This window comes from Pantherophis guttatus, chromosome 6, assembly GCF_059756535.1.
Source record: "Pantherophis guttatus breed Tessera chromosome 6, ASM5975653v1, whole genome shotgun sequence".
NCBI lineage: Eukaryota > Metazoa > Chordata > Lepidosauria > Squamata > Colubridae > Pantherophis > Pantherophis guttatus.
Genome location: NC_142068.1, coordinates 53,094,074 through 53,121,318, shown reverse-complemented (window position 1 = coordinate 53,121,318; position 27,245 = coordinate 53,094,074). Strand labels below are relative to the sequence as shown.

General features: G+C 33.7%; 1 long non-coding RNA gene across 1 annotated transcript; it reads left to right on the top strand.

Annotated features, from left to right (window-relative positions):
- Positions 1–843: 843 nt before the first annotated feature.
- Positions 844–25,868, top strand: LOC148113117 (uncharacterized). The gene is made up of 3 exons (XR_015728653.1): positions 844–1,356; positions 4,165–4,220; positions 24,659–25,868. It is a non-coding gene; the product is annotated as an uncharacterized LOC148113117 (long non-coding RNA).
- Positions 25,869–27,245: the final 1,377 nt, after the last annotated feature.

Below are 27,245 nucleotides of genomic sequence, written 5' to 3'. Positions count from 1 at the left end.
TTTATAAAGTACATGTATTTCAAGCAATATGAACTGAGCTGAGTCAAATTTCCTTGCAAGCTAAACCAAGCCCATAAGCAGCAGTGTTCAGGCTTATAGTATAACAGGGAAATTAAAGAAGTTGTAGGGAGAGCACAGCTGGGTGTCTCAAGGGAAAAATTTGCAACCAGTCTAGGAAGAGGAAAGGGAGTTAGGAGTTAGGGAAAACAACAAAAGCCATTGTTAAATAAAGAGAGAGACATATGTAGTCAGACTGCTCATTTTTCTTCCTGTCTTCTGGGTTTTCATAAAATCAGTGAGTGGATCTTAACACTGATATAATTCTTTCCGTGGGGAATATCAGATAAAATTGAATGCTGAATCAATTACAAATATTGTTAATTTGAATAACTGCTGAATTAACTTAACAAAAGCATTTTTTGGTTTTGTCTATTTGGAGACAAGAATTAGAGTATTGTTCCAAAGAAGGATAGCATATTAAGGAAATGTAGCTGTCCACTAAAATGTTAAAAGTTAGATCCATTAAAGAACAAATGTTGGTTTTCTTGATCAATAGATCAATATCCTGCTAACATTTTACCAGTTGCTCCATTGTTCATTTTGTTCTATGGCCTCTCGATTGTGGAATTTCCCTATAGGTCACCTTCAGAATGATTCAAATACTTGTAAAAAGGACAGCTTGATACCTGGTGCTTCCCTGAAACAATTCCCTTGGGTGGTTGGCTCCTGAGCAACTACCAAGTCAATTGCTCAGGGGCAAGTACCAATTGCCCAAGGGCACTAAGATTTATACTGTAAATACTTAACCATTGCTATTCAGGCATCTCTCTTTCCCTCCCTCTCTCCCTCTCCCTCTCCCCACCTCTCTCTGTAAGGCCTAAGGCAGAAACAAAATCCTAACATCACAGAAAAACATGAAGTCTGTGGGTAAACCATAGCTGACAGCTGATCTCTGGACTGAGTTCATGTCTCCAAGGGTCCCAGGACTCCCTCGGCCATATACTGCTATTGCAAAAGTGAGTTATCCATCAATAGAAGGAGGAGTAAAATTTTAACAAAAATTGTCAGCATTCATTTGCTAGATCAGATATTACAGAATAGCAACATACATTTTTATCTGAACAGTCATTTATAAGTGCACCCAGAATTGCCCCTGATCTTGGATTCAACTTAGAAAAAATATGAAATAATTGCAGAATAGATCATTGTGAACTGTACTACTGTTGCTGCTCTAATTGTTTGTAACTACAATATTGTTGAGGAGAAGGATTGCATGGTCCTGGGGAAATTCCATCAAGTGGGGGTGCTACTTCAGCCACGCTACTCTCATAGGGAGCCAACAACTATTCAGAAAAGGTTGGTTTTCTTTGTCCAACTTCATTATAAGATATCAGTTTGCCTTGTGAGCGTCATCTAAGGATGCCCGATCAGCTGTAATACTTTCTCAAGTAGTTCAAAAAATCTATGAGATTATTTTTTAAAAAAGAAATTTGCAGATCTCTTGGAAACATGGAACCATTTTTATTCTAAGGCTAAAATCAAAAGTCATGCTATAATTTTTTATCCTCTATTTATTTTTATTTTTACAATTGTAATGTTTTTTAAAATGCTTTTTATATTGTAAACTGCCTAGAGTTGTTGGATATGAGATACATGGCAAATGAATTTTATAAATAAATAAATTGAAATCAAATGTTTGGTTTTGGAACTGAATTGTTGTTTCTTTGGTGTGGAAATTTCATTTTTAAATTGATTCTTTGTTTTTCATAAATTTAAAGCAACAGCAGTGTTAGCTGTCTGATTAACTGTTTGATACTATGTTTATCTTAAGATATCTTTTCCAAATCAACCAATATTTAGGAATGCTAGAAAACCAATCAAATCTAGGAATACTGCTAGTGAATTCTGCACCATTAAGAATGTTTTGGATGGTCTTCATCCACAAGTTTTTATTCTTTAATTTCAGGGATTTCATGGTATTGAGTTATGGGAATGTTTCCTCTGTCTACTCACCTTGAACGTGTCTAAATTGATTGAGTCAAATTCTTCAATCCCAGCTCAAATGTTTTTAAGAAGGTTGAGTAGGAAAACAGCAGAACAATGAAAATATTCTTTGCCATTCTATTGAATGTAAGCACTTCTATTTTTCAGACTGGAAAAATAAACCCTTTTCACTATACTTTCGGCATAGCCAAATAATTAAAAATAAGAACCTCACTCAATAATCACAGCAGTCCAATACATGTTTATTCAGAAGTCAGTTCTATTGACAAGCTAGATGCTTGCAGTCTTTCAAAAAACAAAAACAAACAAAAAAACTCCTTTAAAAAATCCTGAAGCTCTGCATCTGCAGGTGCAAATCAGTTTCCTAAAACATGATTGATGGGCTTTGTCTTCAGCAATTTTAGAGAAGTTTTTCTTCCCTTCCGAGTGAGCTTCTCTGTGTTTCAAGGATTAAAGCTATTCTTTAAACAACAAGAATGATTCACTGCAGAGCACTCTTACATTCCTTAAATACAGCTTGTTTTTTACATTTCCATTCTTCTACTGGCTCCACATTGAACACAGGAAGCAAAGAGAAGTTAGGCAGAATGTTTGCAATTAGATTCTGCACTTAGAGGGAGCGTGGAGGAAAATAAAGAAATAGGAGGGCAGAAAGGGTCATGTTGTTTCCAGGCTGAGTCCAATGAATTTTGCAGCTGTACCAGAAAATCCCAAATTCCTACCTAATTCACTACCCACATGTGCAAACTCACAGACAAACACACATGCGGCGGGTGGGGTGGGGGGGAACCATTGCTATACATCACATTTCTGCATTTGGCATTTTAGTTTTGTACATTTTAATTGAATGGTTTTTAATGTAGAAAACTTGATGGAAAGAATGTCACTGGTTTTCTCTGAATAACTGTATGGGAAATTTTAGTCTGCAAATATTTATCCCAGGATAGCACATGAGTTTTATTAGTTTCTGCTATATCCAGCATGTACTTTTCATGTGGGGAGTTATGCCAAATATTGTAAATATTTATAAAGTATTCCGTTTTGATAGTATTTATTCAGGTATAAGTGATTCTAGTTATTAGACTTATTACAAATAGGGAAAGGCTCAAATACAACATGAACACTGACTAAAAACCTGACTAAATGGAAACATTGTGACATAACCATATCAATGGGCATAGATATACATTATCCATTAAAGTAAACATAGCTTCAACTGATCTGTTTAACTTTTTGTCCTGGAATTTTAGAAAATGTATTTTAAGAATAAGAAATTATTTCTGCATTCTTTCTTTAAAATTTTTCTTATTAAACATTTTTTTAAAAAAACAAAAAAGAATTTTTTACAATTTTCTTCTTTTCAACAATTTTGTATCAGTAATTATTTCTTACATATCCATTTTTAGTTACACATTGAGCTTCAATTTACTTGATTCCTTTTTGTACAGAAATTCTCCTTAACTTGAAAAACTGCAGAGTTGTGAAGTTCCACTATGTTTGGTCCAGTGTCAGTGTAGGCTGCTTCTAGCTGGAGCTGTTGGTGCAGGTCAACTATTGATATAGTAACACTGACAATTCATCATTTTGAAGGCATTCTTCGCTCATAGAAAATCCCTCATAATGATTTTTCTGGTGATTGATTGATTCATGGAAAGCCATTGGGGCTCAATGACACTGGGCAGATAATTGTGTTTCAAGGCATAGGACATTTTGTTCTATGCCTCAAGATGTTTGTCTCTCTTCCAAAAATTTATGGATCTGTTTGATTTCTTTGTGATTATGTTAACATAGGCAAGTTATTATATTTTGGCATTGATCTAATAGCCAGGAAAAGTTATAACTTTTTGTTGTTGTTGTTTTATTATATTTTTAAAGCAAACAAAGAAGCAGGTAAAATTGTTATCAACTTTGTGGTATTTTCCTATTTGCAAGCTTATTGAATTTTAAACATCGAAGAGGAAATAGCTGCGGTCATCATAATGACCATATATCGTCTTGAGGAAACATACAAAAAGGGTATTTTTATCTTGGTTTTTCTAAATACATAAGCAATGACCACAATATTAAAGCTCCATTTTTAGCTAATATTAGAGAGTTCCTTACTTTGGTCATTATTGTACAGTACTTCTTTTAAATCTTTTCTATTCCTGTTTCCATAAGGGAGTGCTGGAAGAAGGCTTGGATCAAGATGTCATCAAGATTTGTAGAATATGCAGGTATCTCCATTTAATCCTGAAGTGGCAGTTGCAAATACTAGACTAGTGCCTGGATGAAAGTTAATAAATTGCAGCACTGGTTTGGATGGATTGCATTTGTTCCAAAGGTGCTTTTTCAGGAGGCAACTGGATTTTCTTGTTTTTCTTTGAAGACGTTTTGCTTCTCATCCAAGTAGTAAAACGTCTCTTCAAAAAAACAAGAAAGTCCAGTTACCTCTTGAAAAAGCGTATTTGGGACAACTGTGACCTGGATGACTGAGAATCTCCATAGACATGGATTGTGTTTGTTTCTTCACTCATCAGTCTCGATGTTGCCTTCAAGGTAACAGCACTATTTATAAATGAATAGGTCAGAGACTTGGGAATCCTCCTGAACTCAGGGAAATTACTGGTAGGACCATTGCAGCTTTACCTGCAGCATCAGGATCTCACAATAGTGATTCTTGCCTTCATAATTTAGACTAATACGAAGTGTTGTATATGGGAATATTTTGAAGACCACTTGCAATTAGCACATCTGGCAGAAGTTATTATCCAAGGGCACACTAATCATGAAATGATTGTCAGTATTGTTGGCTTACAAGTACGATTTTGCACTTACCTACTGTAATTCACCAATTGGAATTGGTTCATCCAGTCAGTTTATCCTGAGATAAGCTCTTGACTGTCCTATTTTATGCAACCAGAAATTTTACAACTGTTGCCAAGTTCTAAAAACTGCTTAAGATAAAGCTGATACGCAAAGCATTTGGTTGTTATTATTATCGTTTATATTTTTTTCATGTATATCAATAATTATATTCAATGTATCACTATTACTTAGGCATATTATATGATATCAACTTTGTACCAATTTAATTATAATATGGGCTTGGGGATCTATTTTTATCATGGATACTTGAATTAATTGATTGTAAAGTGGCTAGGAGTCCCTGGTATATTTGATGGTATATAAACAAATTAGTATAACTGAAAACATCAGTTGTAACTGAATGTTCCCTCTGCATCACAGTTGTAACTTTATTAAATTATGTCCTAATGGCACATTTTATTTAATGCCTTTTGAGAGTATCCTTTCCTCCCCCCCGCATTAGCTCATAATACCAATAAATACTATTTAAGGTGTTGCACTTTACATAAAGGGAGTCCTGAAATCTTCCTTAGTGCTATTATTCAATTATTTTCAATTTAGATTCTTTAGACAGGACTATGTACTACCTACACTTAGGTTAGTTAAATTACCACCAGTTGACTCATTTCTATCATTCACAGCATGTTTGGTTATTTTCTTTTCCATCCAAATAATTTGTAGTAAATGTATCTGGTGTTTGAGATTAATGACTCTGGTTAAAAAAGTTGTTAAGTATCCCAAGCACTTTATTGATTGCTTGATTGTATACCTTCAAGTCATTGTTGAGTCCTGGTGACTGCCTGACAAGGGCTTTCAGATTTCAGAGATGGTTTGCCATTTTCTTCTTCAAGTTACATTTGGAATATGACCAAGTTATGACACTTTCATTTTCTTTGCTGCAGCATTAAGTGAATAATTTGTCTATATCAGGACTGTCAAACTCGTGGCCCATGGGCCAGATGTGGCACATGCTAACCATACCCAGGTTTAGCAAAGGGCAAAAAAGTCCCAATATGTCATGTGCCACCGCTGTGACGATGTGAGTTTGATACCCCTGGTCTATATCTTGTGCTTGAATTAGAAATGGCTATTGTTGCGGCATCACAGATACTAACTATGATGAGAAAACTGTTTTCTCAAGATGGCTACTAGGTTACCAACTGTAAAAAATTACATTTCTCTATTTTCCTAAGTAAATTGCTTCCAGGGCAATGTTTGGGTTTTGGAGAGGAAGGAGATAACAATAATGTTAGACAACCATGAGCATCTCCATCGATACCATTAGAGTAGTGTGGGAATCAGATACTTGAAACACGTATAGATTGAAAGTAATTCAGATTCTGCTTATTCCCCTCACAGGAGGATAATAGATGTCTCAATCATAGGTGTTTGTAGCGAGGACAAGAAAGGCAACTGACAATATGTGCATTGCAATCTCATAGTGCAAACCATGTGTTTTGTGCCAGATATCAGAACACAAGTATGAGAAGCTGGGATTTACATCATAACATTGCAACCCACATTTCTCTATTGCTTTTTTATTCAGTTTGTGCTAAAGACATATGGTCTTGATTAATTTTGAAATTAACCAAATGTTGATGTCTTACAAACAGCCCAATTTGCACAATCTGGTTCAGATAAAGTGAGTTGTCTATCACTATCTGAGAAAACTCTATTGTTTCTTTGAATGTCATAAAAAGTTACAATTGAAAAGCAAGCATAGGAGTATTTTAATGAAAATCTTGCAACAGGATATAATACATAAATGTAAATAATAATCTAGGATCAGAATAGGTTTTGGTATATGTGCAGCCATTATCCAAGCTCACTGTTAGAAGTGCCTTCAGAATAGATTCAAAGCACATGAAAAACATGCTAAAAATCCATAGAAACCACTAAGCTTCAGAATGATAGGATTTATATTTTTTCCCTAGTTCAATAGTTACTTGAACAGATATATGTATTTTTATAAAATACTGGAAGTCTTTTATGATTTTTTTATGAAAAGAAGAAAAAGTGAAATGGTGATTTCTGGATTTTTTACTTGAAAAAAGTTTTGAATATTGGATAGAAGGGAACCTTATAACGGAATTTCAAAGAGGGAGAAAGCATAATATGTTTGTTTGTAATTATAAAGAAAATTGGAGATAGCTTCTTTAATTATCCTAAAGATGTTTTTCAAAAGGCAACTGGACTTTTTCCCTTGAAAATGTTTCACTTCTCATCCAAGAAGCTTCTTCAGTTCAGTTCTCTTTTCTTTTTTGTATTGTATTAATATTGTTTTTTGTACTTTTTCTTCTACCTTTTTTCTTCCTAATTTTTCTAATTTCTACCTTTTCTTAATATGATTTCATGCTTATCTTTTATGAGGAATATTCTTGGCATCTGTCAGATAAAATCATTTGACTTCACTGTGAACTGAGCTCTGGCTGGGCAGATCTTTTGAAACTGACTGAGAGATAGCTGAACCAGTGATGGGTTTCAATTTTTTTTATTACCAGTTCTGTGGGTGTGGCTTGGTGGGCGTGGCATGGCTTGGTGGGCGTAGCAGGGGAAGGATACTGTAAAATCTCCATTCCCTCCCCAATCCAGGGAAAGGTTACTGCAAAATCCCCATTTCCTCCCAATCAGCTGGGACTTGGAAAGCAGAGAATAGATGGGGGTGGGGCCAGTCAGAATTTTTACTACTGGTTCTCCGAACTACTCAAAATTTCTGCTACCAGTTCTCCAGAACTGGTCAGAACCTGCTGAAACCCACCTCTGATCTGAACCCTGTTATCTGGAAGGGGTTTAAGTCAGTTGATCCTGAGGAACTAGACAGAGCTCACCTACCTATGTTCTGGATCCAATGCCTCTCCTGATTGGTTAAGGCCCCCAGGAGGTGACGTGTGGCTGGATTCCAGCAATGTTTAATGCCTTTTTGAGGGATGGGCTGGTTTTGCCTGCCTTGAAGGAGATGGTGGTGTGGTCCTTTTTCAAAAGACTATCGTTGAACCCATCCATATTAGGTAACTTTTGTCCAGGCTCCAATCTTCCCTTTTTGAGGAAGATTGTTGAAAAGGTGGTTGTTATGCAGCTTCAGAGGCTCTTGGATGAAGTGGATTGTTTGGACTCTTTTCAGTTTGGGTTCAGGCCAAGGATATCATCGAGATAGCATTAACTGTATTTGTTGAAGACATTTGGAGGTCTCCAGCTTGGATGGTGCAACTGTCTTAGCTGTTCTGGGTCTCTTGATAGCTTTAAATATCATTAACCAGCTTTGGGGGTTGGAAATGGAAGGCACATGTTTGTGGTGTTTCTTCTCCTCACTCCATGACTGGTTCCAGGCAGTGATGGTGGGTGAGCAAAGATCAAACCCTAGACTCCTACAGTGTGGGGTACTTCAGTTCTCAGGTCTCTCACCTCTTCTCTTTATCATCGACATGAAACTGCTAGGTGAGGTCATCCAACAAGGGATATGGTATGCTCAGTGTGCTGATGATACTTGGCTATGCATCTCTAGTCCTGACCAGACAGGTGATCCCATTGTAGTGCTGTCCAAGTGCCTGGAGGCTCTACCGGCCTAGATAGGCAAAATAGACTGCCACTAAGTTTTTGGTCCCCAGGGTCTGGTGACTCGTCATCTTTGTTTCAGGATGGAGTTGCCCTCTCCTGAACAAAGCTGGCAAACAAAATGGGGATCCTGGACTCATAGCTCCTGGTTGATGAGCAGATGGCAGCCATGGCTAGGGAGTCCTTTGTATGGATCCATCTTGTATGCTAACTGTGCCCTTTCCTGCATTGGAAAACCTTATTCGTGATCACTCATGCTTAGTCACTACCTATTTGGATTACTGCAATGTGCTTTACATGAAGTTGTGCTTGAAGATATGTTCAGAAGTTATAACCAGTTCAGAATGCAGCAGTGTACACAATATTGTATGTTCATAGGTTGCCACATTATACCAGTGAATTGCACTGCTGCCAGTTCTTCCAGATGTAATTCAAGGTTCTGGTTATTATCTTTAAAGCCTTATATGGCATGAGACTTGGATATTTGAAGGAGCACCTCTCCCTAAGCATATCTGCACATTCCAGTATATTGCATAAGGTAAGCATGATCCAGATCTCATCTCTGAACTCCTTCTAGCAGTGAAACCTAGGAAACATCTGCTTTCTGCCCCTACCTTATGAAACACCTCCCTCCCCAGTGATTCAGGAAGTCCCCACTTTTAGCCTTTCAGAAGGCCATCAAGACCTGCCTTTTTACCAAGGCACTGGGATAGGATAGAATGGAATAGAAATAATGAAATAAGGGCCATTGGAATTTTCTGCCATTCTAATGAGGTGATTAAAATTGTTTGATCATTTTACTGTTTTATAGTTACGTTTTACAGTTACTGGTTTTACTGTTGTTGTGAGCTGCCCACAGTTGTTTAAGATGGGCGTTCGTACAAATCTTTTAAATAAAGAAGTTTATTAAGTATTTTAAACCATCATTGATCTACTTTTTCAATCTCTCTCTCTCTCTCTCTCTCTCTCTCTCTCTCTCTCTCTCTCTCTCTCTCTCTCTCTCCCACACACACTCTCTCTCTCTGTTAAAATATCAAATGTTTAATATTTTGTGTTTTTAAAGCTCCCTCCCCTCCCCACTTTTCTACTTTATAAATCTGGAGGGTTTGTCAGCAAACTTTCCTAAACGGAACAGTAATCCTCACTTTTAAAAACTTTTTATTCATTTGCTCTATTTTCAGACCATGGCTGGCTACTAAAAATAAAAGTGAAATAATATTCAGGTGTGAAACAGATTATGGCTCACAGCTGGAGGCAAAGAAATTGCAACTCTGTCCCAATTATTCTAATTTAATTGGGTGTTAAAACAACCTGGATTCCCAACAGGAGTGCTTAAAACAAGAACTGCAGATGTCTAACTAGGAAAAGAAAAGCCATCCTTACTTTTTAAAGGCTTCTTTTAAAACGAGACAGTTATTCTATTGTGTTGGCTTACTTATTGTAATTGGTGCTTTAGTGAATCATGCTTCAGACAAGCAATGTATTTTTCTTTTCAGAGCTAAGACATTAGCTCTCTTCTAAGAGTTTCAGTTAGTAAGGAAGGTAGAAACTCTGATTTACAGAATAGATTGGTTCAAGTTACTGGACTACATTTTTCTATACCTCCCAGAACTCAGAATGTATTTTTCATGAGGTAATGGAGGGCCACTGTGGAACCTTAGTGTTCACCTGTGAAATCTATTGTGAATAAAATGTATTTATGCTGGTTATGAATACTGGAGAATATTGTTTTTTTTTTTAAAAAAAGTGAAGATCATTGTAAGCATGATAGTATAAAATACTTTGCTAAACATTTCTTTGATACCATTCTTCATTTTAAGGCTTCAATCAAAAGATTGTAATATGATGATAAATGGACTCCCTCCCCCTACCCTAATGTGCATTTTTGTGATTCTGTGCCAAAAGTCCTTGTAATTCATAAAACTTATACAAACTACATCCAGATGTAAATGAGTTGCTGAACCATAAGACCTTTTGTTTCTCCAAAGTAATGCATGAAGTAATGTATGAAGCCCCCAGAACCTTCTGGAAGGTGCCACATAAGGGAAGACTGTTTTTGATTATTGCAGGAAGCTCGTTCCAAGTAATGCAGCATTCTCAGGGCATGCAGTAAATTTACCAGTTCTATAACTGTTTAATTGCGAATTAAAATTTTGGGATTATAGTATTGATTTTATTAAAGTCATAGAACAGTTTATCCAAGCTAGTTTCTCCTAAATACGTTGAACAGTTGCCATAATCCAATCAATATGGCCATTGAGTTTCTGCCTGGGCATTCTTTATTTATTGTCAATTGATTATCCCGCTTTTATTTAAATATGACGGCACTCTGATAACTTTTATTTATACTGTTTATTAAAGGATTGAGATAATTTTATTTCCTTAAAAATAGCAATTTTTATTATAGTATGTATTCATTTATCACAAATGGTCAATAACAATCATTGACGAGTTATTTTTTATAATTTATTACCTATTTGCCATAATTTACATTCTTGGGCACTGGAGCCATTAGAAAGATTAAGGCAACACTCATGGATTTGGATTTTGTTGTTGTTATCTTGCACATTAGTTATCTTACATGTTGGTCTTTAGACTTCTTCTTACCCCTTTCCACAGTATTTTTGTCCCATAGTTTTAAAGTCACATTATTAATATTCAATTTTTAAATATGTGCAGATTTTAGTGATTTCATATTCTATGTTAGCCATTCATATGTATGGTTCTTTAGTCATTTTTAGCATTATACATAGTTTTATAAAATATAAGTCTAAGTGCTATTGCTATTAGACCAATTACCTAGATTTATATAGCACAGCATGCAAAATTTATCTTGTATTCCTTATTGGATTTACAATCTTAATGGTATTGGTGTAACCTTTTATGGTAAAACTTTTTCTCCCAGTATATCTAGTCCCAGTGGTTCTTAGAGATCACACTATGTTAATCTGGGTAGAAAATTATAGATATATAATATAGCTTTACTTCTTAAAACAATTGTTGGAAAACATTTGACCATTAGAATTTGAGAATGCCAGAAGTATTCTTGGGCAGCGTATTTGGCCTATTGAACTTCAACTAATTTAAGTTTTCTTTCATACCTAAAGCACAAGAAACCTTTTCAAATTTGTATTTTCTACATATTTCTAATATTCTGCTAGGCTTTCATTTGGCTAGGCTGGATAAATCCTCTCCTCTCCTCTGTTCCCCTCCCTTGTCCTCTTCTCTCCCCTCTTTTAGCCTTTAAAAAAAAACTGTTTTATCTGCACATGATGGCTGCGTTATAGCCATAACAAAGATTTGATTTTATTCCAGAAGCTTCATGTGATCAGAATGGCTGAATGGTATTAACACTTTCCTAACATTCTTATCCATGACAAACAAATATCATTATATATAAGAAAGCTGGCAGAGCATAATCATAGAATGAAGTGATTGTTTCTATCAAGGGCCAATTCTCTACAACTGTACAGACAAACGAATTAGCAGTTGTGTTTTTACTGAATCCCTTTCAAAGGCTGTATTTTAATCAAATAGCACACACACAAGCTATTTTTCCAAACATTTTAAAAGTCTCCTACTGAAAGCTTACATATTATATAATTTTTAATAGTTAAACCAATCAATCTGAATTTATTAATGAATTTTCTATATACACAGTTCATGCTATTTTGAACTTGAGATTTACTTAAAACAGACTATTACTAAACTTAGTTCAACTGTTCAACAACTCTTTAAATTGAAATTGAGATATATTCTGCGTGTTATCACTGTCATATTTTTTAATTGATTAAAACTGATGATAGCAGGAAAATAAATGAATAAAATAAGGACATGTTTCAAATATTATAATAATATAGAGAAAAGGGGAAACAATATGATGTAAAAGGCAGTTATGATATCAGCGTATAATCGACATTCAGAAAAATACTAGCCAATGTTGACTTCAAAAAGCAATTGGAGATTACACTGAGATATTTCCAAATAACATGTTGCACATAAAATATTTTAAATCTGCCTTATTTATGTGTCAAAAACATGAGATGTGAATGGATAGCTAGCTGCCTTTCTGTCTGTCTGTCTTTTTATGTATCTGATTTAAGCCTGTTGAATGCAGAAGAAATCTGAGTATTTTACAATATAAAATAATACAAACAATGGTAAAGAAAGAAAGTATGTTATGTCCAGACAAGGCAAACTCTATGCATAACACAAAAATATACCTGACGGGCTCAGTGTTTCATGTCATGTGTAGATATCTATAAAATGTCTATATAAAATGTCTATCAATATCAATTATATTTTATGAATGTTAGTGGATTATGTGTTTAGAATTAGAGTTTAATTTGGCAATGGAACTGTATGTGAGGTTCAAATAGGTGGACTTGTTTTCTGATTTCTAATAATAAGAACAATATTGGTTAGATAGACTGTGTATAATACCTCTTTATAGTCGAGTCGAGTCGAGTCAAGTCGAGTCGAGTCGAGTCAAATAGAATAGAATAGAATAGAATAGAATAGAACAGAACAGAACAGAACAGAACAGAACAGAACAGAACAGAATAGAATAGAATAGAATAGAATAGAATTTTTATTGGCCAAGTGTGATTGGACACACAAGGAATTTGTCTTGGGGCATATACACTCAGTGAACATAAAGAAAAGATACGTGTTATTTTAATGTTATTTGGTTCCATAAACTGGGAATATTATACCCACTTATTGTTCTCCAAACTGGCTTTCTCAACTCAAATTACCATATCTTGTTTGCTCACTTTTATTTCCATAAATCTTTACTTTTTTTATTACAAATCACAGATCCACCAAGTCTATTAAAATAGTCTAATAAATTATAGTAAAACAGCAGAGGAACACTACAGCATCCTAATATTCCACATAATATAACCAATAACCAATCCCAGATTAATTTACTGTTAGCTAAGCATGAATTCAATAATCTACAAATGTAAATTTAGCAACAACCAATGTTGTTTTGTAATCTTTGTTTGCCAAGAGAAGCTTCACGTAAAATTTATCCAGTTGTCTGGGGAATGGCTTAATGAGAGGAATTGTAAGCACTACAAATGTCTCAATAGAAATGACAATAGAGTAAAACATGGGTCAATGGTTCAGTATTCGCAGACTGACAAGGGCAATCTTTTCTGAATAAAGATTGTTCTGGAACAACCCCTCTAGTAAAGCTGATGGAAAAAATATCAAACCACAATAAGATGACTAAAATTCTTGAATTAAGTTTTTTTTAAAAAATCTGGTTTAGCACAATATATACAGCCAACCATTTAATAATAACCAAAGGTTATGGCCCAAATTGGTAGACTTTGGCTTGGTTCAAAATGAGTCATTTAGTTTTGGAAGAGGCTAATATATGCTATTTTATAGCAATCTCAAGTGATTTTAGAGATTTTCTGGGTGAAAGATTCCAGTGGGAAAAAATTGGGTTGATGTGAGATTTGTTAGGTTATTTATTTCTATACAGCTACATATACACTGACAAAGCTTGACTGCCTCTTGAAATAATGAATTGCTTTTCTGGGTTTTGTAGTCAAATATTGGTTCAGGAAAGGTTGCTGAAAAATGTCTCCAGTGGGAACAGTCATCTTTTCCTTTCTTACAGTATTTCTAGGAATTGTGTTCTGTTGTGACACAACATCATTCCCACTGAATTAATTTGAAGATTTAAGAATAGAGAGAACTGAGGTCTTCAGCCTCGCTATTGCTTCATGCCAAGCAAAGAAATGCAAAAATGGTCTCTTGATAATATATCAAAAGTAATACAAGAATTCTAGTTCTCCATCTACACCTTCAAAATACTCACTTCTAGTTAAATGATGAAATAATGAATGTTCTTGCCTTAAAGTTTGCTTTGATAAATTAATAAAACTGGACTGGATATTTTTAGGCCCATTTCCCCACTATTTATATGAAAAATGTTTTTTTCTGTTCAGAGAATCTTTTTCTTTTTACTTGAATGAATAGTTTTATGAAAACATAGATTTAAGTTTAACCTCATATCTGAAAGATAACCCCCAGTCTTTATGGTCTGTTAGTGATTCCTACAACTGAATGACCTCTCAATGACACCTTCAATGGGCCAAATATGAAAAATAAAATCAGATAGAAAGGCATCCTCTTTGGCGGCTGTTCTGCAGCTGTACTGCTCTATTTTTCTGGATGTTTGCCAAAGTTTGGATCAGAGAATTTTCAAGAAATAATGTCAGATTACTTTGGAAGTTTGGCAGGATGTCAGTATGATTTTTTTAAAAAAAAAATCTTAATGTTCCAATGCATTTCTATTTCCTCTCCCCAAAGTGAATAAGTAATCTAATTGATCTAGTCAATACAGTTAAAAAAACCCCAGAAGACTGATGTTACATATTGCTGGACCAAGGTACTGATTCTCTCTCAGCTTTGGAAACTGACTGTGGCTAGTCCCTGTCATTCAGACTAACTTTCCACAGAGAGAGAGAGGGGGGGGGAGAAAGAGGGCAAGGGAGGGAGGGAGGGAGAGAGGGAGGGGGAGAAGGAGAGAGAGACAAAGAGAGAAAGAGAGGGAGAATGAGAAGGAGGAGGAGGAGGAGGAATTATTGCTGAATTTAGTTTCTTAGAATTAGAATTGTTGGACATAGCCTGTGAAAAAGATACAGATGGATAGATGGATGGATGGATGGATGGATGGATGGATGGATGGATAGATGACAGACTGATAGATCTATAGATTTGTTTTATTTATAGCTGTAAATTAGTTATATTATCACTTCAAATGTAATGTGTCCTGTGTATATATAATGTTGTAATGTAGATACATAAGTCATTCAATAGTAGCTTTACTATTACGTAATAATCATGCAAACATATTATTCTATGGCTATGATAATCTTCTTCAACCTAGGAAATCTCCAAATGCAAGGTTTCAAATCCCAGAATGGCCATACTGGAAGAATTCTGGGATTGAGGATTCCTACATTGAGAAAATTACAATGCAATTGCAGATAGTAGTTTGGCTTGCCAAGCTACTTGTCCTGTTGTTGGAAATGTCTACATGTTTGCCAGGGTGGACCACAGGAGGGTGAACTGGCTTTGCACCAGAGAGAAAGATGAGCAGTTCTTTCCTTCAGCATCACCCAAGGTTCCCTCCCTTCTGGAGCTTCCCTGAAAATGGGTACCATAACTGGGAAGGTTCAGAGCCATGAAGAATCTAACTCCTTACACAGAGCAGCAGCTTGTCTTCCACCGAAGTGGTACCTATTTGACTACTTGCATAGAACATGCTTTCAAACTGTTAGGTGGGCAGAAGCTGAAGTAAGTAACAGGGGCTTGCCCTGCCAAGCAGTGATAGGACTCGAACCACCAGAGCAGTGACCATCTCCAGCAACATTATGCCACTAAAGTTTTTAATAAGTTGTCATTTTTCATAATTAACATAAATATTCCCACATTCTAAAATACCTCAGCAAAGATATCATAGTACTCATTTATTTTGATGTAATATACCAAGTATGATATCATCAGATAATGTTTATACATTCTGTACATGTAGTTCATTTTAGTGAGTAACAAAAATAACCATATGAGTGCATATTTGGTGACAACCCATTATAGAGAGAAAATGAAATCTTGCACCTACTATGGCCAATGTAGCTGTGGCTATTTCCCTGGTGTCCACTGAACTTCATAACCCAACTAATTGTATATTTAATCATTAAAATGTATAAGGATATGATACTGAGCAAAGTCTCTAGCATCATTTTTATGTTCAAATATTCATATAGACCCAATATAAGCATCCAAGGCATTTTTAGAAAACAGAGGTTTGTGCTATGTATGAAAAAATATGCTCCTTAAGAAGAAAAAGGGTGTGGTAAGCTAACTGGTAAAAACAATCATGGATTCTAGAGGAAAAATCTGAAAAAATGTATCTTTGTTGGCCATACCTTACCATAGCAAGCAACTTTATAAACAATAGCTGCCAATTGTGAGAGCCTCCATTATATGCTTTCAAAGATCAAAAAGTGGTCTAGGCCTAATTTTTATGTACTGTTCGTGGTCATTTTAGGCTCATAAAACTATGTAAATATAACTGAGAACCAGCCTTTTATGATAGAAGGAATTTAAGACACAATTTTTAGAAAATGGAAAAAGAGAGTGAATACTATAGTGACAAAATATGTTTTTGGGTGTGTGAGGGAGAAAATATTTGGATTATTGGGTTGCATTTTTCACAAGAGTAATAGCTGAGAAATGCAATTATGAATTTTCAAACAAAATACCATTTAAATGTCAGAAATCTGTCAGCCTTGCTTCTAGTTTCAAATGCCAAGCCACAAAAATTGTTTCAAAATTGTATACTAAACATGTTTCCAAGTTCCTGAGAGAACATATTTTACTATATCATCAGACACTTGAGCAGATATTTTATTAATGTCCATGGACAGTTTGACAGATGCTTGTTATCAAAAGTTTTCATTTTCTAGGAAATTTGCTATAATTGTTACTTTAGACATGTCCGTATTATATTTTTTCCCTCTCTTTCAATTGGTATCTTTGACAATTTTTTTTAAAAAATAAGGAGGAGATAGGCCTATGGACATTTGTTTTGTAAATATTGGTTATACATTTTTTTTTCTTCTTTCTATCAACATTAATTTTTTGGTCTGAATTAAAGAATGAATGAAATAGCCACAGAATCTTTGAGAGAAATGAAATAACTACAGAATTCTTGAATCCAATTTTTTGCTTTCATCAGAATGCAGCTTGTGCCACGATTTATTCAAAAAGCTCAAAAAGAATTGTATTTTTAGTAACACGTAAGCACAGCCTAATTGGAACTAAATATATGAATCCTAAAGCCTTTCCTTGTATGTTTTGTTTTCAATGGACTTATTAGTTGTAGGACACTGAAACAGAAGGTGGCAGTAAAGTATAACCTAGAATGAATACCACATTTGGAGCTACTGTGTTGTAGAATAACCAAGTATACACTTCTTACAATTTGTTTATAGTTCTGCAAGTCTAAGTTACAAAGCACAATTTTGTAAGTGTTTTTGTATGCATAAATGAAGCTACAATTAGGCCAAAGCTTTTATTAAAAATAAAACGCAGAAATAAAATCATTTTAAAGTAATGTTTGAAAGGGTTAATAGCTAGAAAGTAAAAGCGTTTAGAGATAGAGTTCAGTTATAATACTATTACTTATAAGTCAAGTATGTTTTATTTATTACAACAGAGAAGGAATAACATATTCTATATTGTTAACACTACCAAAAGCCTTATTTTAAAAATTCAGTTCACACAGTGCTCTTCTATGTGATTTTCAAAGCTCCATTAGGTGTTTTGTTCAGAGCATTTCATCTCATTTCAATTATATTTATTTATTTGGTTTCTTAAACAACTTTCAGATCAAGCACACAACAGTTTTCAGAAGAAAATATTCTTCATTCTTTGTAGGTACTTTTCTCTGAGCCAATTAAACATGCTGTTCACCAGAAAGAGTTTGATATTTTTATTCATTTCTGATTTCAAAAACCTACCTCATCTCTTGATTTCAAGTTCCTCTTGTTAATAGCCAATAAACAACTACCCCCTTTGCCTGGCATTGAGGAGTTAGATAATTTTCTGAAAGAAGAATTCACATTGTGACATCCTTACTCTTACAGCCACAACGTCACCCATCACACGCAGGCATCACTGTCACAATCTCTGCTATGGCTAATATTATTTTAGGATTTCAGTCATTTCCATCCTGTTGAAGGTAACTTCTAATATCTCTTTTTAAAGAACAGCTGCTTCCTGCATCCATGCTTTAGAAAGTCCTGAAGTGAGGATTAGAGGAGAATTGAATCCATCTTTAAAAGCTGAGCATTTTACCCAGGGCCTTAAAGAACAAATTGTTCATTTAGTGTGTAAGGACAGCACTTCACAGTTTACTCAAAAGAAAGAGTTCTGAGGCAAATTCTTCATCCATTATTTGCAATGATAAGTTTATCCAAAGCCTTTCACCGCATGTCTTGTAATTGTCTTTATTACAAGAAGTAAGAGCAATACAAAAATAATAACATTTCTTACTTTCTGTAAAAGGCCAGCACTTGGATTCAGGTGCATGACTGAAATATTTGGAAAAAGGGAGGACTTACTTTTAAAAGCTCCTTTAGCATTAGAGGCAGCTCATCGACACACGTGCCCCCAAATAATTTGGGCAATATCATTACCTTAATTGTCTTCAATCTGTTTCATTTGTTCTGTCAATATAAATCTCTTTAAAAGAGGAGTGAATAAGGATAATCAGAAAATGGTGTGTGTGTGTGTGTGTGTGTGTGTGTGTGTCTGTGTGTGTGTGTGTGCAGTGCGGCTTGATGACTTAGTTGGTATTTAACCTAGCAATATGCAAGGAAGCTGGAGAAAATATTTATTCCTGAAAGAGCACTAAGGGATGATAAAGTAACAGAAGCAGAGCAGTTTATCTGTGTCTGTTTAGAACTAAATAAGAAACAAATAAATGTCTAGTTTTTATTCTGTGGCCAGAATATTCCACTGTTTCATTCTGTTGGCAAACTACAGAAGGTTATAATATCAAACAACATCACTCGCAAGAAGTTCATTCTTTTCTTTATCTATTTGATAATGAGATTAATGCCGTTGGCTCTTCAGCTACATGAAGTAACAAATCTATATTTCAAATTATAACACTGCTACAAATGATGTTAGTATATCAGTCTCAAAGATATTGTTTAAAAAAACCACCCTGTTTTATTTATGAATTGTTGCTTTCTTTGATTTTTTTTTATGGTCTTGTAACTAACTTTAGTATTAAAGAATCATTCAGCTGCAATTCTTGTTTTTCTCTGAACATTTTTATGCCAGATAGCTAAATTTGGGATGCACTTAGCACTAGCTTTCAATGTTAACTTTTAGAGGAGATATAGATTAGAAAAATGCAGGAAGGATATATAAAGAAGCATCTGTATTTGATTTTAAAGGTATTCTACATGTATTTTTGATAAAATCAAAATAAATACAATTAACTCTCTTTCCTTACAGTATTTTAAAATTGTCATATGACACAATTTTATCAAATACTTTAAGGGAAAAAATATCACTTGGCAACTATCATTTAAAATAAGAATGACTACTTCTTCAGAGTTAGATTGCCTTTGTGAATTAAAATGGCAGGATTTGTTTTTTAATATTATTAAATATTCTATTTGCAGTAAGTTGAATTGAATATGCCAATATTATGTTTTTAAAAAATCATTTAAAAACTTTTGAAAAATAAGATGTGATAAAAAAACCCCACAATACTAATTAGGACATTCAATTTAAAAATCAGGCAAATTCTTTTTATTTGCTTTATAGAAGAAAAAAGGAAAAGGAAAGCAAAATTATTGCTTAATGGAATTGTAGTTGCTAAAAACTGATCTGACTTCATCATAATTTGCTTGGCTTATTTTAATCTTGTTTTTACCACATAAATTTAACTAAAATAGTTATGCGCAACTGGATATGTCAAAATTCAATATCGATATAAATAAATTTATGATTTATTTAACTCTCTATGTCCAAGGTAAAAAAGAGATTAGCAAGACATCTACAGATTTTATACTCAGAAATATCTGCATGAATTTAAAAGCTGATTTCTAGGCAAATGTTCACAACTATGCACTATTGCTCTCCAAAACCAAGACTAAGTCCTTCAACCTTAAGGATTTCTTTTAATAACGGCCAAAGTTCCAGACAGTGCTCAAACACACACACACACACACTCACTCACTCACACACACACAGACACACACACACATCCTATTTATTTGTACACTTATAATATGCAATATAAATTTCAGAATAAAATTTTATCCCACAGGATAAGATTCCTCACCGATGTTAATGTTGGAGATATTAATTAGATATTAATTAAGGACACTATGTATTAACTTAAAATAACTGTTTTAAGAAGCACTACTTAAGAAATGTTTACACATCAAAAGCACAATTACAAGAGGGAATCTTATTTTTGGTAAGATTATACTTAATGGACTAATTCAAATCCAACGATTATATTACAAAGTTGCAATTCAATTCTGTACTCCTTCACCCTCTGTGATATGAGATAGAAATTTTATTCTGCAATACCCATGGCCCCAAAGCTGATATATTTTACAAGACTTTTTAAAATGTGTCTTTTTATGTTGGTTTTTTTCCTAGCGAACAGCTGTTCAAGTATTTGTCTTGCTTTTGAGAAATGGGCAACTTTTCTATGAATCTGTACTGAATTGTTTTTAAGGTTTGAGAGTCACAATGAGTAGTAACATAAAGGAAGCAGAGCGCATTACTCTGTGTGTGTGTGTGTACACAGTGTGTGTGTGTGTGTGTGTGTGTGTGTGTATACGTGTGTGTGTGAATGTGATATTTTATTCATTGTTTATTGTTCATCTTGCTATTTTACTATGTGAGTATTTTAATCAATTTTCATGTGATTCATACTTCAAAATGCTGAGAAATGTACAAGCAGTTAGGGAACAGACACACACAAACACAAAATGATTTGTAGGTTTGATGCAGACAGAGATATATATGCCCATGTGTATGGGTATGTATATTTTGCAATATCGTATACTGCAAATATTGTCATTTTTCAAAAAATTTTTAAAAAGAAAGATGAAAAATCAATACAAATTTATATAACGTAAGAAAAGAAAAGAAACTAATCAAAGAGAAAGCTAAAAGTACAAAAAAGGGAGTTCATTTTTTTCTGTTTTATGCAAAATATCTATAACGGGTTTCCAGTAAACAATAATGTAATTATTATCTTTTATATGATAATTTTTATTAACTACTTCTCAACTTTATATTAATCTTTAAAATTCTCTGAATGTGTATTTGAATCCATAATAATATAGCTTAATATTAATAGTGTAAACTTAATCAATTTAGCCTGCTTTATGATACATTCTTTTACTTGTTCTGTATTGTTTCAAATTTCAATAAAATGTATACATTTTAGTAAATATATGTTTATAATTTGTATGTTGTTCTGTTTCAAACTTAGTCTTACACTGTTCAAAAAGATGAATTCCTTTGTCTAATTTTTTCTATGAATTGTAAATAAGCAAACACATTGCAAATTATATCTACTATCATCAGTTTTTGTCTTGATTTTATTTATAATTTTCCTTGACAAAATTCTAGTATCTCACAATAAGCTAGCCATTTGTATTTGCCTATTATTTCTGCTGTTTATGCTGAGATCCATAAAAATCTTTTCAGGAACCACATGGCTTTATATCTATTCTGTATTATCAATATGGTACATCTAACATAATGATTTTTAAAATCCACATTAATCTTGACTTTATTATACCAAAAATATCCATGCCATCCAAATCTAGTTTCTGTCCTTCAACTTCAATAGCCTTCTATTTTCTGTATCACCCACTCTTTCTTTCAAACAAATAGTGACTTGCAAAGTATAATTTCAAATCAGGTTAACCCAATCTCCTCTTCCTTTGCATTTTGTCCATCTTATATTTAACTCATATTTTTTCCTCAGACTCACAAATTTAGATATATCCTTCTACCAATTTTTAAATGGTGCATCAGTTGTCAAAGCAAATATTGTCTGAAACAAAAACATCATTCTAGGCAAGACATTCATTTTATTACAGAAATTCTCTCCAGCAATGACAGTTGTAGTTTCTCCAATCTTAACATATCTTTTAAAACTTATTCCATGACTGAACATATTATTTTGAAATCACTTAGAATTCACATTTGTCATAATGATACCTATTCTTCTTCTTCTTCTGAATCTTAAAATCAGTCTTATTCATCAATTCTGTTCAATTTTCTATTTTCACATTTTTGTTATTATCTTAACTTTTTGTTAACATCTTCTGTTTATTTATCTTGAAACCTGCTAATGCTCTAATATCTTTTAATTTGTCTATTAATATGTCAATTTCCTTTAAAGAATCTTCTAGTACCAACATCAGATCACCCTGGATCTCCCTTAACAGTTATTTGTGCTTTTGCAAGTGTAAATCAATCTTACCTGTTTTAAAAATTTCTCTTTAAAATTCATATCTTCCAAAATCTTGCATGAGAAAGCCCACTTCAAATTGTGAAAGGTCTTCTCTGCATATAAGAAAATTAATGTCGCTTGTTTTTCAGTATTTTGCTCCAAACATTAAAAATGTCAAGCACATTTCTAACATTGTCTTTTAACTGTCTTTTAAATAAAAACCCATAAATTCTTGCAAAATCATTTTCAGTGTTTCAGCTAGAATTGTTGTGAACAACTTGTAGTAATTGTTTAGCAATGGACTATAATTTCTTACTAAAGTCAAATCATGTCCCTCTAGGTGTCAATGCTATATTGTCTTCCTTCCAATTCTCTGGCATATTTTATCCCTGTAGGATAGAATTTATTGTTTTGTAAATGTTGTAAACTTTCATTCTCAAATAAGAGTCATGTATTAGAAATAGGCAGTGTGTAGAATACATTTTTACTCAATTTTTATTCCACATTAAGCAATTGTAATCCATAAACTAAAATTTTAGAAAAATTGATGTCTGTAGCATCTAGTTCAGTATTATTGCTTTCAGTTTCCTGTCTGTTGGAGGTTTTGTGTAGTTTCCTCTGACATCTCCATTTGAATCGCCTTCTCCAATTCCTCTTTGAATTTTTCTAGAATTCCCCTTACTTTGTGAGCAGAATTTAATTGAAACCTTTGCTGTTTAAAAGTAAAAAAATCAACAACACAATTTCTAATTAGCCCCATTTAATGGAATCTTTTTCTGCTTTAAACTTCCAGTCAAAAAAGAATACTCTTTTCTGTAATGCAAGATTCTAGCTATTATTTATTTAAGAACAATTATCTCTGTATTATCAATCCTCAGTATTGTATTGAAATACTTCTGCAAAATATGATCCCTTGTTTTATCCCTGACAAAGATGTTGCACCCAAACATCTCTCGGAGCATTTCTTATTCTCATAAATCTTGTAACTATTCTATATACTTTTATCAATTACTGCCTCTATATCCACCATGTCCCAATAAAAAAAAATGCTAAGACTTTAATAATCTTTTCTCTAATATCTTCACCAGAATCCTCTCAAAGTTTCTTTACTCTCAATTCCAATAGAGGCAATTATTTACCGTAGTTCCCTTTTCATTTATCTGTCTATAACTTCTGTCTTACTCTCCAGAATTTCCATTTTGTCATTAATTTGTTTTATATCTCCAGACACATTTTTTTTAGAACTTTTCATCTTCTTAGCTCCTTCTTTCATCTCCTATTTCGAACTGATAAGTTTTCAAAAGCTGGCAATTTAGTGACAAGTAATTCAGCTAACTTACTGCCCAATTGCTCAAACATTTCATGAAGCAAATCTGGTGTAAGCCCTCCCTTTGCTCAAGCTCTCCCCCCCCTCCATTCTTACTGGTTTGGATAGTGGCTAGTGAAAGTCTGAATAGTGGGCCTGGCAGTACCTGGAGTTAGCAGAATAAAAGGGATGAACTATAGAAAATCACAAAACATAAGGAATAGTAAATAGAAGTAGAATGACTGTGAGAAAAGATAATACTAATAGTAAGAAGCACTTTGGGTGCAATACTAAAACATTTCGAGTACTACTTGAACACCATTGACAAAATCACAACCAGTCATACACAATAGGTAGCTTTACTTGGAACAATTCACACCCTTCAAGGATACTTTTAATGCCATCAAATAACAAATTACTGTAGTAGGTCCTTGGAAAAGTACATAATAGATAAAATAAAATAAAAATGCCAAATTTTATCAGTCTGACTATGCAATGAATCACAGCAATAAACTATAAGCAGATATGCTAATTTACTTTGTTTTCCAAATCACAGCTGTTTCCTCCAATGAGGAATTCCAATGTAAAATTGAGTGAACCAATCAGCCAGCTCCTATTGCATTAAGTTTTATATCCATGGGGTCCCACTAATCTCATTCGTTATTTTTTAATAAAATAGTTATGAAAATTTTATCATATTTTATATGCAACAACCTTCTTCAAAAAAGAATACTTCTCACCCATAAAAAATTCTGCCCTGTACTTGTGTATGTGTATGAGTGTGTGTGTGTACTTATGTATATGGGTTCATTTGAATATGAATATAGTCCTATACATGCATGGCAATTGTACTAAAATATGTATCCCAATTCTGGAAACTATCTTGTCATAATCTGGGTTTGTGTTTTCTTGTTTAGGCACACTTGAAAATCTGGAGGAACCTGTTTGACTAGACCCTGTTTCAAGACCAGGAATAAGACCAAGCCAGAATAAAAGATCTACCTGTTCCTGAACAATAGACAAGTCTCAGGATAAAGAATTCTGTGGCTCTTGAGGGGAATACATTTCATTGCAGTGGGCTATAATAGGGTTACAAGAATGCTTTGTTTCAGTCCCTCTTTCCCTTCTTGCCTGCAGCACAGTGTGCTGATTTAAAGTCTCTCTGGAGGTAAAGACATGCGTGCACTTCCTGCCAGTTAAATGCTGGCACAAGGAGAACTTCTTTAGAATTCTGGGGATCAGGCTGTCTGGCTATTAACCAGATACAGTTTTGTGGGCAACCTTCAAGTGTTTATGGTAAAATAGTACTTAAGTTATTGTACTGAGCACCATGTTGGGAACTGGCAAAAGGCCTTCAGTGACCAACTGTCAAGGCAGGAAACAAACATTTCTCATTTATAATAACTAAAAGTTGATGCAGTAACTGAAATAGTACCAAAAGTCCAAAGGATGTTTTTTTCACCATATAATTGAAAACATGAAAATGGAAACCCTTTTTTCATCATAGGCTAGTATGAAAAAGATAACATCGAAAGTATAGTGAACGAGGAATATGGGACACAACGAAAGCCACCCATTCAGATCTTCTTAGATTTCCCTATTGAAATTCAAAGTATTATATAAAGCAGGCACATTGTATTTGATCTGAGAAAGGGTAACTTTTCAGTGGTCTGTTTCTAAAATAGTCGTATAGCACTGGATTCAAATGCTATATTGTCATTTTGACAATATATACATGACATTGTATGTGTCATAAAGACTACAACTCAGAGCAAAGGTAACTCAGTACAATTTATTTTTGAGAAAACATGATAAGACTGTGCTTGCATTAATGATGGATAGCTTAGAAATAAAAAAAAGCTGAGAATCAAGTAATCTGTAAAATCAAGAAATGAAAATCTGAAAGATGTCTATTACAAAGGCTTAGTGAATCATTTGGAGTGTATATGAATTGTGTAAATATGTTCATTTATCCAAATAGGATGCTTTGGTAACTCTAAGTTTATTTAACAAGTTTATTATTTTTAAAACTAGATGATGCTCATTCATAAAGAGATGATGTAACAATCAAAATAAGTCTTTCAGCAGTGTAATCAACAGTAGTGTAATAAAAATACTATGCTCGTTCTCTGGTGAATGATTCCAAATTGTACATACTCCTTTCAAACTCTTAGGCTAGGTGAACTTCTGAATGAGGATGTCAATCCTTGAGATATTTTGAAGCTTGATACTAGGAACAGCCCTAATTTTCCATTTAAAAAAACTTAATGGTAAGTATGAAAGTATACTCTAATCCAGATAAAGTTTCAAAACTCTTTACCGGAACCTTTGTGAAAGGTGGCACAGAATATGTGAAGTAAAAATAAGCAAATATATATATATATATATATATATATATATATATATATATACAAGTAATCTTAAAAAATCAGAGTTGTGAATGAACATAAAGCAGAATTGTTGCAAGCTACTTTTCCATACAGTTGCCAATTATATTTTCAAGGTTATATGCATGTAGTCACTGTAAAATAGACTCAGCTTAAGGGCATTTATCTCTTTTTTCCATAAGCAAGGATGGATCGGAGTTTAATTTATATAGGAACCATAATTATTGAGGATTGTACTCCAAACAAGAAGCATTCACATAATTATTACATTATGAAGAGAATTACAATGTCCTGGGATGAAGAATACCAGAGATCCATCCAAAATTTTCAAAGAGGAAATGTCATATAATCCCATGAAAGTTAATCAGGTATCATATCACAGCCAGAGATGAAAACAGAAAATAGTAGTGTGTGATTATATCTATATGTAAACTATTTCCCAACGGAAACTCATTAAAATTCTTCTGTTAAGTGTTTTAAGTGATTAGTAAAGGTTTATACATTCTACTGTTTTTCTAAATTATTTTTCATTGTAAATAAAACACGAATACAGGCATAGGTTGTAATTTTCAACTGTCTTCAAATTCTTAATTGGTTTGTTTTTATGATACCTTTAACGAGTTTTGTTTTGTGTAAGCTATTTGAATGCTATTTGCTGGGAAATTTATGTGCACATTTAAATATTCATTAAATTAATTAGGTCTATATGTGTCACAGTTTGTGCTTAACCTCATATCCCATTAACTCTGGTATGAAGATGTTTTGTTATCTGTTTTTAAATGACATGTTTTATGACATTGTCTTTCTCTCATTCCCAACCAAATGCACATTCAACCTGAATTCACTTTCAGCTGTGTAAAACAGAATGTAAAACTGAATGGAAACTTGTTATATGAGTGATCTATGATTACTCATGATAATGTTGATGTTGACCTAATCCAGCCTGGTAACCACCAGCCAGCTTCATGATGTGTGATCATGAAGCTGAGGACTCTGCCAACTTGATCCAGCCAAAAGTGTTACTGAATAATTACTGATAGATACCTTCTACTTTCTTTCTTCTCCTCCCACAAACTTTTGGAGATTTGCTCTATGATCAATTCTAGAGAATATGAAT